The following is an 11,889-nucleotide window of genomic DNA, read 5'->3' as shown; positions in this document are numbered from 1 at the left end:
CAGGGATGGGGTCTATTCCAAAGTTACTTACTATCTGCAGATGGTAATCAAATCAGCCACTGTTAGTTTTTGGATTGTCTTGTTGCATAATGGGACAATTGGATTTAAAGCTATCCTGTAACAATTCAACTGATAACCAGATATTAATGTTTTATAACGTTAAATGATTTTTTTACATATTTAGGATAGTAAAATCAGGTGGGAACATACTAGCTGCAAGTATAATTGCTTTTTAAGTAATGGGTTAGGAACTTTTTTCCTTTGGCAGTTTCAGCAAGGATTTCTTGTTGCATGACAGGATAAGGTAGAGAGAAATGTGACAAATAGATGAGCTTCTTCCTGTGAGCCTTAATGAATATACTTGCCTGTTCTTTCACCCTGTTTGTGGGTGGTGACTTCCTTCCCAGCTACTGACGTCCTGCAGTCCCTTCTAAAACCCATGTCCTCTCTTTTTCATGGTATATGTTCTTCTGGTAAGTTTTCAAGGACTCCTGGTGGGAAACTGCTCTACCATCCTCAGTCATTTTACTGGTTGTCCTTCTTTCCGATTTTTTCTTTAGTGGCCAGTGAAGGAGCGTAGGGAGCTTAGATCTCAGTCTGCAGCAGGAGTTAGATTGGCGTCATGATCAGATCCTTGGCTTTCCTTTCCAAACATTTCCCTGACCATCCTGGAAATCCACTCCCTTCGTGGTCTTTTCACTCAGTAACTTTTGAACTTAAACAGATTTTGAACTTCATGTCATGTGGCATATGGAGGGATTTGACCATTCCTTGGTCAAATGTCAAGTGTGGGGCCTTTTCAATTTGGAAACATTGTTTGTAAGGTTCCCATTGACTTTTAAGGATAAATAGGAATGAGAAAAAGAAAAACCTCATTTTCCTTTTTGCCTAACATACTTTCTGCTCTAACTTATTAAACATACATTGTCTCTTTTTTCATAGGCTAGAACTCATAAGGGCATTGTACAGCCTCTTAGCTATAAATGCAGTTATATACATTTCAAATATTGGAACTAGAGTGACTCAATTTTGTACCCCTGCCTAAACTTCTTTTTGATTTGAGGTTTGAACTTAATGTCTCATAGCCACACTCAGCTTGCTCTTCCATAGCCAGTGCTTTACTCCTTGAGCCACACCTTCACCTTAGCTTTGGATATGGTGTCTCAAGAACTTTTCTGTCCAGGATGGCTGCAAATCAACAAGCCTCTAAACTCAGCCTCTTGATTGGCTAGCTAGAATTATAGATGTGAGCCAGCAGCACCTGGGTTTGACTAAAGTTTTTGTTTCTCAAAGTAAAACCTAACTCATAGAGACACTATTCCATATTCGCTTCAGGAAATACCCAGATTTCTTCTGTAAAAGTTGTTAAAGTGCAGTCATGGTATTCCTGGTTGGGCCAAAAATCTTTCGCTCTGTGCAGCTTGTGAAAATAATTGTTAATCAGTCCACTATGTTGCTGAAGGCATTCAAGTGATTGTAGGTTAAAATAAAACTGAGATCTTGCTAAGTAGGATACTATTAGAAATTTAGAACACATATTTTTTTCTGGGTTATCTAAAACTAAAATGTAGAGAAGTTGGAGTTTAAGTGCCATCTCCTTCATAGAAATTTTATATATAAAGAAAGACTGCCTACCTTGGTAGCTCTCTACGGAGGACACAGTGGGAGTCAGATTGTTTGTCTTCTTTTGAAGATTGTAGTTCAGTGTTGATGGACGTTTGGACCTGGAGCTCCCAGAGTTAGGCCTTTTGGTGTGGAGCATCTTCTTGTTTCTTGGAGATTCTGTGAGTCCCACTGATCAATGGGAAAGATAGAGATGCCTGAGACATGAGGGGTCATTCACCTTGGAATTGTCTTTTTTACTGACCCAGATGAGCATGATTATAAGCAGTTCAAGGTCAGCCTTCAGCAAAAGGCTCAGATCAGGGCCTATTTAAAGGATTGTGTTTACATCGTCCATTCCCAATGCATTAGCTTTCTCCACTTGACAATTCCCATTGTACAACATACATGGGGTTCCTCTGAGAGTAGGTACAGAAACAACATATTAACCCCTAACTTGCTTCTGTGCTAATATATATGTAAATGCAAAGTCATAAGATATGAATGTATGTGTTCTTTTTAGATTAAAAGTATAAGATTTTAGACACACTTATACCCTCTGTGAGACTATATATAATAGAAGGTATATTTGTGCAGTCTGAAAGTGGATAATTATTTTGTGCATGTAAATATATGTATTTAGGGAAACTATCAGTATATAGATTTATAAGAGACTTTATTGATGTGCAAGTATTTATATAAACTAATGTTTATATTGAAGAATAAATTATCATTTTGGTATGCTGAATGATATTCATATCATTTTGGAAAAAAATAAAAAGTACTCCATAACTCATTATTTTATTAAAAAGTGTTTTAAAACTCAATAACAAAAAAGTCAATACATGAAAATATCTACTAGCATAAAGTAGAACACATCCAATGGAGGGGATGTGGAAAAATGGGAATTTATGTGTGCTGTCAGTGGAATTGGAAAGTGAAGCAGCCTCTACATAAAAATGGCAGTTCTGCAAAAAATTAATGAAATTATATGACAACATCATATCTGTGTGTATACTCAAATGAAGTGAAACAAAATCTTGAAGCAATAGTTGCATACCCATTTTCATTGCAGTGTTAGTCACAATATCCACAATGTGGATATATATATATATATATATATATATATATATATATATGTGAATATATGTGAATATATATGTGTGAATCAACTGTATTCATAATTGATTAAATGCCAACTCTTCTCTACAACTAAAAAGAATCAAAATAGATAATAATTAAAAATATCACACAGACAATGGAGTAGTAGCCTTAAAAATAAGAGAACGCTGTTACACATTACAAAGTGATTAATCTTGAGGAGATTATGCTAACTGTAATTTTTAATGAGTCAAACACTGTATGATTTACACTTATATGAGCTATCTAAACTAATCAAGTTAAATTGAAACCATTTTATACAGTTACTTAAAAATAATAAGAAGAAAAACTTACAGAAACAAAGTAGAATGGTACTTGCCACAGACTAGGAAAAAAAAGGGAGAAATTGAGTTTCTGTTAATAAAGTAATATAAATAATAAAGTAATAAAATAATAATAATGTGCATGTAATCAACAACATTGTACTGCACACATCAAATTTAAGTGAGAAAATTTGTGCTATGTAGGTTTCATCATCATGAAAAGAGGTTCTTTAAATAGAACTGAAATTAAAGCATTTGATCCAGCCCAGATCCCCCATTTTATATTTGAAGAAGTGAGATTCAAAGAGGAAAGTCACTAGGCTAGAGATAAAATTAGAGGAAGAATTCTAATCTTAGAGTGCTCTGTCTAGTGCATTCTGGTACAATACCAAGTCTAAGTTAAATCAATTGGCCTTAACGAGAAGGGAGCTCTGACTCACCTGGGAAAAATTCTTTATCTTCTTCTCATTAGCTTTGAAGGTAAGTGTTACTTAGTTAATCCAATTTTCCAACAGAATTAAATTTAACAACAGTGACTTTGGAGTGATGCATCATCTGCCCACAACTTCCTCTATTTCTGCCTTTCCTGAAATGCACAGGTGAGCCATGTTGTATCCGTGGTCTAAGCTAGTGCTCTCTCCAAACACATGTTACTTCAAGGTCAATAGCAAGATACAATTGAGACCCACATTATTCATAAATAGTTCATTATTTTCTTTCATAATTTTACAAAGAAAATTCTATGTAATAGCTTTTCTTAATACAGACTTAAGTACTAGAAACATACACATTTATTACATTTTTAGTTTTGGATTGGAAAGGTCTTTAATTTTCCTACTACAGATACAGAAAGACAAAGCAGTGGCCTGGAAATGGATTCCTGGGCACAATAGCTCATTTACCTCTAGGTTCTAGGGACCTGATGATGAATATGACTTCCTTATAAAATAAGACCTGGACATCCCATTCATCCCTACTGTACTGATTATTGTTCTGTAACATAGAGTAGATTACTTCATATCTCTGGCTTTCATCTTCTTAGAAAACCATTGTAATAACTTCCTATATAATTACTGGATGAAGTAAATGAGATAAAATGTGAGGAGTTGACTTCTAAGTCATTTCACTGTAAAGCAAGCCACTAAACTTAAAAATTAATCCCTCAAAAAGGAAATTATTGAGCCAGTCACATGAACAGCTACAACTTAGTATGTCCACAGATTCCAAAGTCTGTGGATTTTCAAGCCATTTATATAAAACAACATAGCACTGGCATATAACCTGTGCAATTCTCCTGTACTTTTTCAATGATCTCCTCACTACTTTTCATGTCAAATAAAATGCCTTCACATCATTTCTTTTGTGCAGAAACAGGAAAGCACACGGCACATAGCAAATTCAAGTTCTGCTCTTTAGAACTCTCCAATTATTCCCTCCCCCCATTTTTTAATTTAAAGATTGATTGAATCTACAGATCTAGAACCCCATGATATAGTACAATGTTTGCACAAATACATAGCCCATAATATTTTTCAGGTCATGTCTGGGAGACTATGGGTGTGGTGTCTAATTGGTAACATATTACTGACACCAGGATGTTTGCAATCATGATCATGCCTCCTTGACTTCCTACATTGATAATTTATACAAAACGTGTGTTTGATTAAGTTGTCTGCTCTGCCATCATAATGAATCCTTTATGAAATACATAGAAAGATGCCATAATATTTTCCTACAGCCCACAGTTCACTATTAGTACTTTATATGTGACTCATAGGAAATTTTGTTGGAAACTTATCCATAGCACTGGTCTCAATCCAGTTTTATTCCTCTGCCAATAATATCAGATGCTCTGCATCTTTCTTTTGGGCTTTTAAAAATTTATCAGATACAACTCAAATTTGTACTTAATCTTACAAGAAGATATTTAACCTGTCTTCAGGGCTGGAAAACAAAAGGTCCTTATATAATCACAGTAATTGTTTTGCATTATCTCTATTTACTTCAGTACCCCTGTCTTCAAAATTCCCTTTTCATTCTTTTCATCACTGCTCAATGTTTCTGGAACTCCAGTACACAAAAGACCTTCCTCCTTTTCTTCTCTCCCTCCCTGCTTCCTTTCCTCCTTTCTTCTTCTCTCCTTCCCTTTCTTCCTTCCTTTTTTCCCTCCTTTCCTCTCTTCCTTCATCTTTAAATGTAAAGTTCACTTTATGTAAGTTTGTAATACATATATACTGCACATAAAATTTCAGACAATTCATTCAGTCAAAGCTTTACTTTGAGACTCATTCACAGAGATAATATTTGAATAATAATTGATACATATCCTTCTACATCTTTCCCTCTGTAATCGTTAGGTTAGAACATCTAAAGTCACTGCTTATATTTGTCACAAATAGACAAATGCCAATCATTTTATAAGATCCAATTATCTATTTTCATATAGAAATGTAGAGTGTAGTTCATGGATTGAAAATAAAATCATTTGGTATATATTTTATTGCAGTTTGTCTTTTTTCCATATATTAATCTCCTAGAAATATTCTGAGATCTTCTAGATCAGTGCATATACAAGTACCTTATTCTTCTTAACTATTGGTAATATAGATTAATGTAGAGATACTAAAGTAGGTAATCTATCAATCTATATAGAGCTATCAGTCTATAGCTCTCATCCATTTACTGCTATTACATAATTTCAACACTTGGATATTTACCTTTGCTTATGTGGAAATATCAAAAAATCTAAGGCAATTTTTTGGGAAAATAACCAAGTAGAGAAGATTGTTATTGCCTATGGAAATACTATTAGCCTCTGCTTTATATTAATATTTAAACTTTGCCTGAAGGTAACCTACATGAATTCTCCATTCTTTGGTCTGGTTTTGGAGACTTTCCAGTTCAAGGTATTTCCTCCAAGAATCAACAATTATGCTGTTCTTTCTGGGCTGATCATCCTTGCAGCTGATCAGTATACAGCTTTTAGAAAGAGCATCTCAGCATACACATTCGATGTCTCTAAAGTTATTGGCCTGCTATAAAGAGAAGAAAGCTTTGAAAATTCTGAAACCTTAGAAATTAAACAGGATAATGAAGACAGCTGTCTGCTACTGGAGAGGGCTTTCTTACATCATAACATGGTGGAGTGTATCATGTGGGGAGACAGAGCAAGTGCGTTAGCGGAGCTCTCTCCTCTTTTTACAAAGTTGCTAATGCTATCATTAGTGCCTAAACATCATGGCCTCATCTAATCCTAATCACATTCCTAAGGTCTCACCTCCAAATATACTAACATATGATTTGGGGGATTACGTTTCCAACACAAAAACTTTCCGGGGACAGTCACATCATAAGCAAGTTAACTATATATATATATAAATGTATATGTGTGTGTGTGTGTGTGTGTGTGTGTGTGTGTGTGTGTGTGTGTGTGTGTGTGTGTGTGTGTAGAGAGAGAGAGAAATTATGAAAAAGAAATTTAAAATACTTTATAATTTCTACACTAAAAGAAAATCAACATTTATTTTCAGTATATGTAATTCCAGACATTTTAATGATCATAGCTATATACAGTCAAAATTTCCTTAGCACAATTGGAATATAATATATCTATATCTATATCTATATCTATATATTACCCAGAGTCTTCCCAAGTCTTACATTGTGGGAACATTTTTTTTTTTTTTTTGTCAATCGTGGGACTTGAACTCTGGGCTTGGGCACTGTCTCTAAGCTCTTCAGCTCAAGGCGAGCTCTCTTCTGCTTGAGTCACCGCGCCACTTCTGGTTTTCTAGTGGTTTATTGGAGATCAGAGTCTCCGGCTGGCTTTGAGCCTTGATCCTCAGATCACAGCCTCCTGAATAGCTAGGATTATAGGTGTGAGCCACTGGTGCCTGGCTGTGGGAACATTCTAATGGCACTAAAAACTTTAAAAAATCATGATTAAATGCACAGTAACTTCCACCAAATGGATGCTTCATACTTTACACATTTTCATAATGTGCAAAGGAAGTTCCCTTTGTGTATTTAGATTGTATACTACACAGAAGTTAAACGCAAACTGCATTCTGCGCTGCCTGCATTTTCACCAACAAAATATATAATACCTTTAGTGTAGATTCCATATGAACAAATGATTCTCAAATACCTGCTTATATGAACGATTATTGATATTTTCATGAAGATGGAAGAATAGAATGGAAGTGAAACCAAAACAAAAAAAAATAACCTATGCTGGAATCTCATTTACCCACTAGTCATATTTTATTTATGGACTTGATTGCTAAAGTGAAAAATGGTTTTCCACTAACAGGATATTGCTTCCACTTTTTGGTACTCTTAACAAGATCACAGTTTGGGGCCACTTTTGAAGTTAAGAGTTGTTGCTTTCTTAAATCTAAACAGGGAGATGAGGGCGCCCAGAGGAGATCGTGGGACCCGAACCTGAGAGTCTGGGTGTCAGAGGCTGGGGAGAGGGAGGGCGCCGGCGATGGTCAGGCTGGCCAGGCTGCTCCTGGCAAAACACAAAAATGAAAGAAGTAGATAATCTTGAAAGTATAAAAGAAGAACGGGTTTGTGATACAGGATCCGACAAGCAGCCTCTTAGTGATAACCAACAAATGAATTGTGAACACTTAATGGATAGTCTTTTTAAGAAGCTCAGAAGATTGGTGCGAAACACTTGGTCTCCCACTGAACAGAAGAAACAGGTAGATATAAAAATAAAACTGTGGGAAAATGGATTCACGGTCAACGATGACGTTAGAATTTACTCTGATGGAACAAGTCAAGTTTCTGAACTCCATCAAGAAGGAGGAATTACCTTCAGAATTACAGGAAAATTTTGATAAAGAGGAGGTGGATGTTAAAGTTGAAGACAAAAACAAAACAAAACACGAGGTATGTATGTCTACAAAGCCTGTGTTCCAGCCCTTCTCAGGTCAGGGTCATAGACTAGAAAGTTCTACACCAAAAATTGTTTCAAAAACAAAGATTATTGAAGTTGAAAGTAAAAACACTTTATGTGTTGTTTTTTCACTGGACAACTTGGAAGTCATTACCAGTATGCAGCTTTGGTTAGCCAATGGAAAAAGAATTGTCCAGAAATTTAATATTTCTCATAGGGTAAGCCACATCAAAGACTTCATTGAAAAATACCAAGGACCTCTGTTTTCCCTGGCAACAGCTCTTCCTTTCCTCAGATTGCTAGATGAGACACTCACACTAGAAGATGCAGCTTTGCAGAATACTGTAATCATAGAGACTTAAAAAAAACTGTGGAGCCTTTCAGAAAACTTTCATAGTATTGATTTTTGAGAGACTGAGTAGAACTTTTGCAGAGAAATGATGGTTGAAAGTGGGCATGTGGGGAAAGGAGAAAGTTAGATTCATTGGACTTTTGGTTTGAGTGCTACTTAATCCTCCCCCCCCTTTCTCTTCCTCCCTACCTCCCTCTCTCTCTTTGTCATAGGGGGTTGACCTCTTCCTCTTCAGCTCAAGGCCAGCGCTCTACCGCTTGAGCCACCACGGCACTTCCAGTTTTCTAGTGGTTTGTTGGAGATAAGAGTATCACAGACTTTCCTGCCTGGACTAGCTTTGAACCTTTAGCCTCAGATCTCAGCTTCCTGAGTAGCTAAGATTATGGGCATGAACCACCAGTGCCTGGCTTTAACTCTCTTGATAAGAAAAAATTTAAATAATCACAAGTTAGGAAATATAAAACAGGAAATTATATTCCACACACATTTTTTCCCAAGGATGGTTGCTCAAATAAAAGTACAATTATTTTCAAATATCAGTTAATCACCATATGATTTATTACATAGCTATATCATATAGAATCTTAAGATTATTCAATTATCAAAAATATTCACAGCAGTAGTCATTCAAACATCAGATTCAAACAGAAGGTATTCATATAAATGTTAGCAGTCTCAGAATTATTAAATAGCACTACACTAAAATATTATACAGCAGGTTAGAAGTATCAGTGTAATTATTTTATATATTGGATATAATCAAAAGGCTAGGAGGGTCTGTTTTCACAAGAGCTGTACCTAAACCTTAAATCAGTCTCAGTTTTCACTCTTTGTTAGCAAGACAAAATCATTTTAATTTGACAACAGTATCCGAGATTTATTTTCATTTAGGAATAAAATTGTATATTTTAGTATAATATTGATATTGATCTACCTGCTCATGTTGTATACCTTCTAAATATGTAATTTAAAAAAATCCCCACTTCCCTTTATATTTTTTTCCAAAAAATTAGAGATTTATTTTTAGGTAGTTTTTGGATCATTTATGTATTCACTTTATTTACTTAGAGACTAATACCTCGGTGGTCTCATTATTTATTTATGAATATTTTAAGTGTATCATATGCAGTATAAATTTTCTACTGCCTATATAAGAGTTAACCTGTGTTTATCTGAAAGGATTATTACTGTATGACACCATTAAGGAAAGCATTCTTTGTATCTTAGACTTTTAGCCTAGTTAGACTTAAGTATTTTAGTTACATTAAATCCCCTGGCTTGAAAACAAACTGTTTGTTTGTTTTTTTTGGGGGGGGGTCCAGTCATGGAGACTGAACTCTGGGCCTGGGCGTTGTCCCTCAGCTCTTCAGCTCAAGGCTAGTGCTCTACCACTTGAGCCACAGCGCCACTTCTGGCTTTTTTCTTTTTGCTTATGTGGTGCTGAGGAATAGAACCCAGGGCCTCAGGCATGCAAGGCAAGCACTCTACCACTGATCCATCTTCCCAGCCCCTAATAGAAGATATTTATTGTCTGTAATGTTTACACAAGCTGTGTCAGAACCCTCTCTAGTAAAACAAATGACATTGTGAACAAAAAAAGATAAGTTAAATCAATGAACTTAAGTGTAAAGAAGGCCTTGAGTTGTTTGTTTCTGGGACTTGATTCAGGGTCTGATTGCTTTTGCTCAAAGGCTGATACACTACCACCCGAGCCATGCCTCCAGTCCTCAAATCCCCAATACTGGCATTGTTTGGGGTTTTTTTTTTTGTCAGTCTTGGGGCTTGAACTCTGGGCCTAGGCACTGTCCCTGAACTCTTTTGGTCAAGGCTAGTACTCTACCACAGTGCCACTTCCAGTTTTCTGGTGGTTAACTGGAGATAAGTGTTTCAGACTTTCCTGCCTGGGCTGGCTTTGAAATCCTATCCTCAGGTGTAAGCTTCCTGAGTAGCTAGGATTACAGGCGTGAGCCACCAGCACCCAGCCAAAAAATTTTTAATTCATCTTTCAGATACAGAAAATAACTGATGATTGTTATTAACATTTTCAGTCAATAAGGAAATGTAAAGGCTGATCATAATCATTTTATTTTGCTTAACTACATGATTCTTCATGTTTATTTTCTACAAGGACACTTTCTTATGAGTGTTTCTTATATACCTTCAGAAAAGCCTCCTTTATGGATTTTCCAGTTTATTATGAATTAACCAGAATACACTGTACATTTTTTCCAGTTATGGGGCTTGAACTCAGAACCTGGGCACTGTCCCTGAACTCTTTTTGCCCAATACTAGCACTCTAACACTTTGAATGCAATGTTTGCCAATGATTACTGTTTTTTCAAGGATCAAATACTGTTTGTTAAAGGATCTGTGAAATAACTTGATACTTGTTATAAAATAATTACTTATGGATACATTTCTAATTTTTACTTGTTTTGTGCTGGTCCTGCGGCTTGACCTCAAGGCCTGGGCACTGCCCTTCAGCTTTTTTCTCTCAAAGCTAGTGCTCTACCACTTGAGCCACACCTCCACTGCCTGCTCTTTGCTGGTTAATCAGAGATCAGATTCTCAAGATTTTTCTGCCCAGTGCAACTTTGAACTATGATCCTCAGATCTCAGCACTGAGCAGCTAGGATTGCAAGCATGAACTCCAGGCACCCAACATTGTTTATTTTAAAAATCATCCTTTATTTTGCACATGGTGGCACATGCCTATAATCGCAGCACTTGAAAGGCTGGAAAATCATAAAGGACAGCCTGAGCTAAAATGTAAGGCCCTGTCTCAAAAACCAAAACAGAGCTAGGACCATGGCTCAAGTGCTAGAGCACCTGTCTACCAAGCATGACCCTGAACTAAAACCCCGAACTACCAAAATCAATCAGGCATCCTTTCATTGAGATAAACTGTCGTGAAGGCTTCCCCTCCCCAAATTATACCAACATCAAATACAGTGAAAACAGCGGCACCTTATAAATACGTTAGAAACAATAGCAAAACAAAAACAAAAAACAAAACAAATAAATAAACAAAACACTGTGTCCCTATCTTGGGGTTCATTTTGCTTAACCTCATCTTATCTGGTCATATGTACATAGCTTTTGACCTTTTCTGATTGTCCCAGACATATACTAGCTATTGAAAATAAGGGAAACCATGGGATCTATGTTTCTTTGGGCCTGGCTTACTTCACTTGATATTATATTATATCATTCTTTTTTTTTGTTGTTGATCGTGGCCCTTGAACTCTGGGCCTGGGCGCTGTCCCTCAGCTCTTCAGCTCAAGGCCAGCGCTCTACTGCTTGAGCCGCAGAGCCACTTCCAGTTGTCTAACGGTTTATTGGAGAATAGAATCTCAAAGCCTGGGTGGCTTTGAACCATGATCCTCAGATCTCAGCCTCCTGAGTAGCTAGGATTACAGCCAGGAGCCACCGATGCCCGCTGACTCATTCTTTTTAAGGTTAAATAAATAAAATTCTTTTACTTAGAAGTAGAGGATAATATACCTATCTTACACAAGTATTGTAAAGATTACAAGTTCATGAAATTGTGAACTGAAAGGTACTCACTTTCCTGTCCTTACTGCCTGAGATAAATTAGCTTGAAA

The 11,889-nt window shown here is 36.3% G+C and overlaps 1 pseudogene; it reads left to right on the top strand.

Annotated features, from left to right (window-relative positions):
• Window positions 1-7,555: 7,555 nt before the first annotated feature.
• Window positions 7,556-8,329, top strand: LOC138825783 (UBX domain-containing protein 2A pseudogene; annotated as a pseudogene).
• The last annotated feature ends 3,560 nt before the right edge of the window (window positions 8,330-11,889 follow it).

Source organism: Dipodomys merriami, unplaced genomic scaffold (genome assembly GCF_024711535.1).
Source record: "Dipodomys merriami isolate MVZ:Mamm:240054 unplaced genomic scaffold, mDipMer1.0.p SCAF_14, whole genome shotgun sequence".
Lineage (NCBI taxonomy): Eukaryota > Metazoa > Chordata > Mammalia > Rodentia > Heteromyidae > Dipodomys > Dipodomys merriami.
Note: the sequence above shows the minus strand (reverse complement) of the source record. Positions and strands in the feature narration are given on the sequence as shown.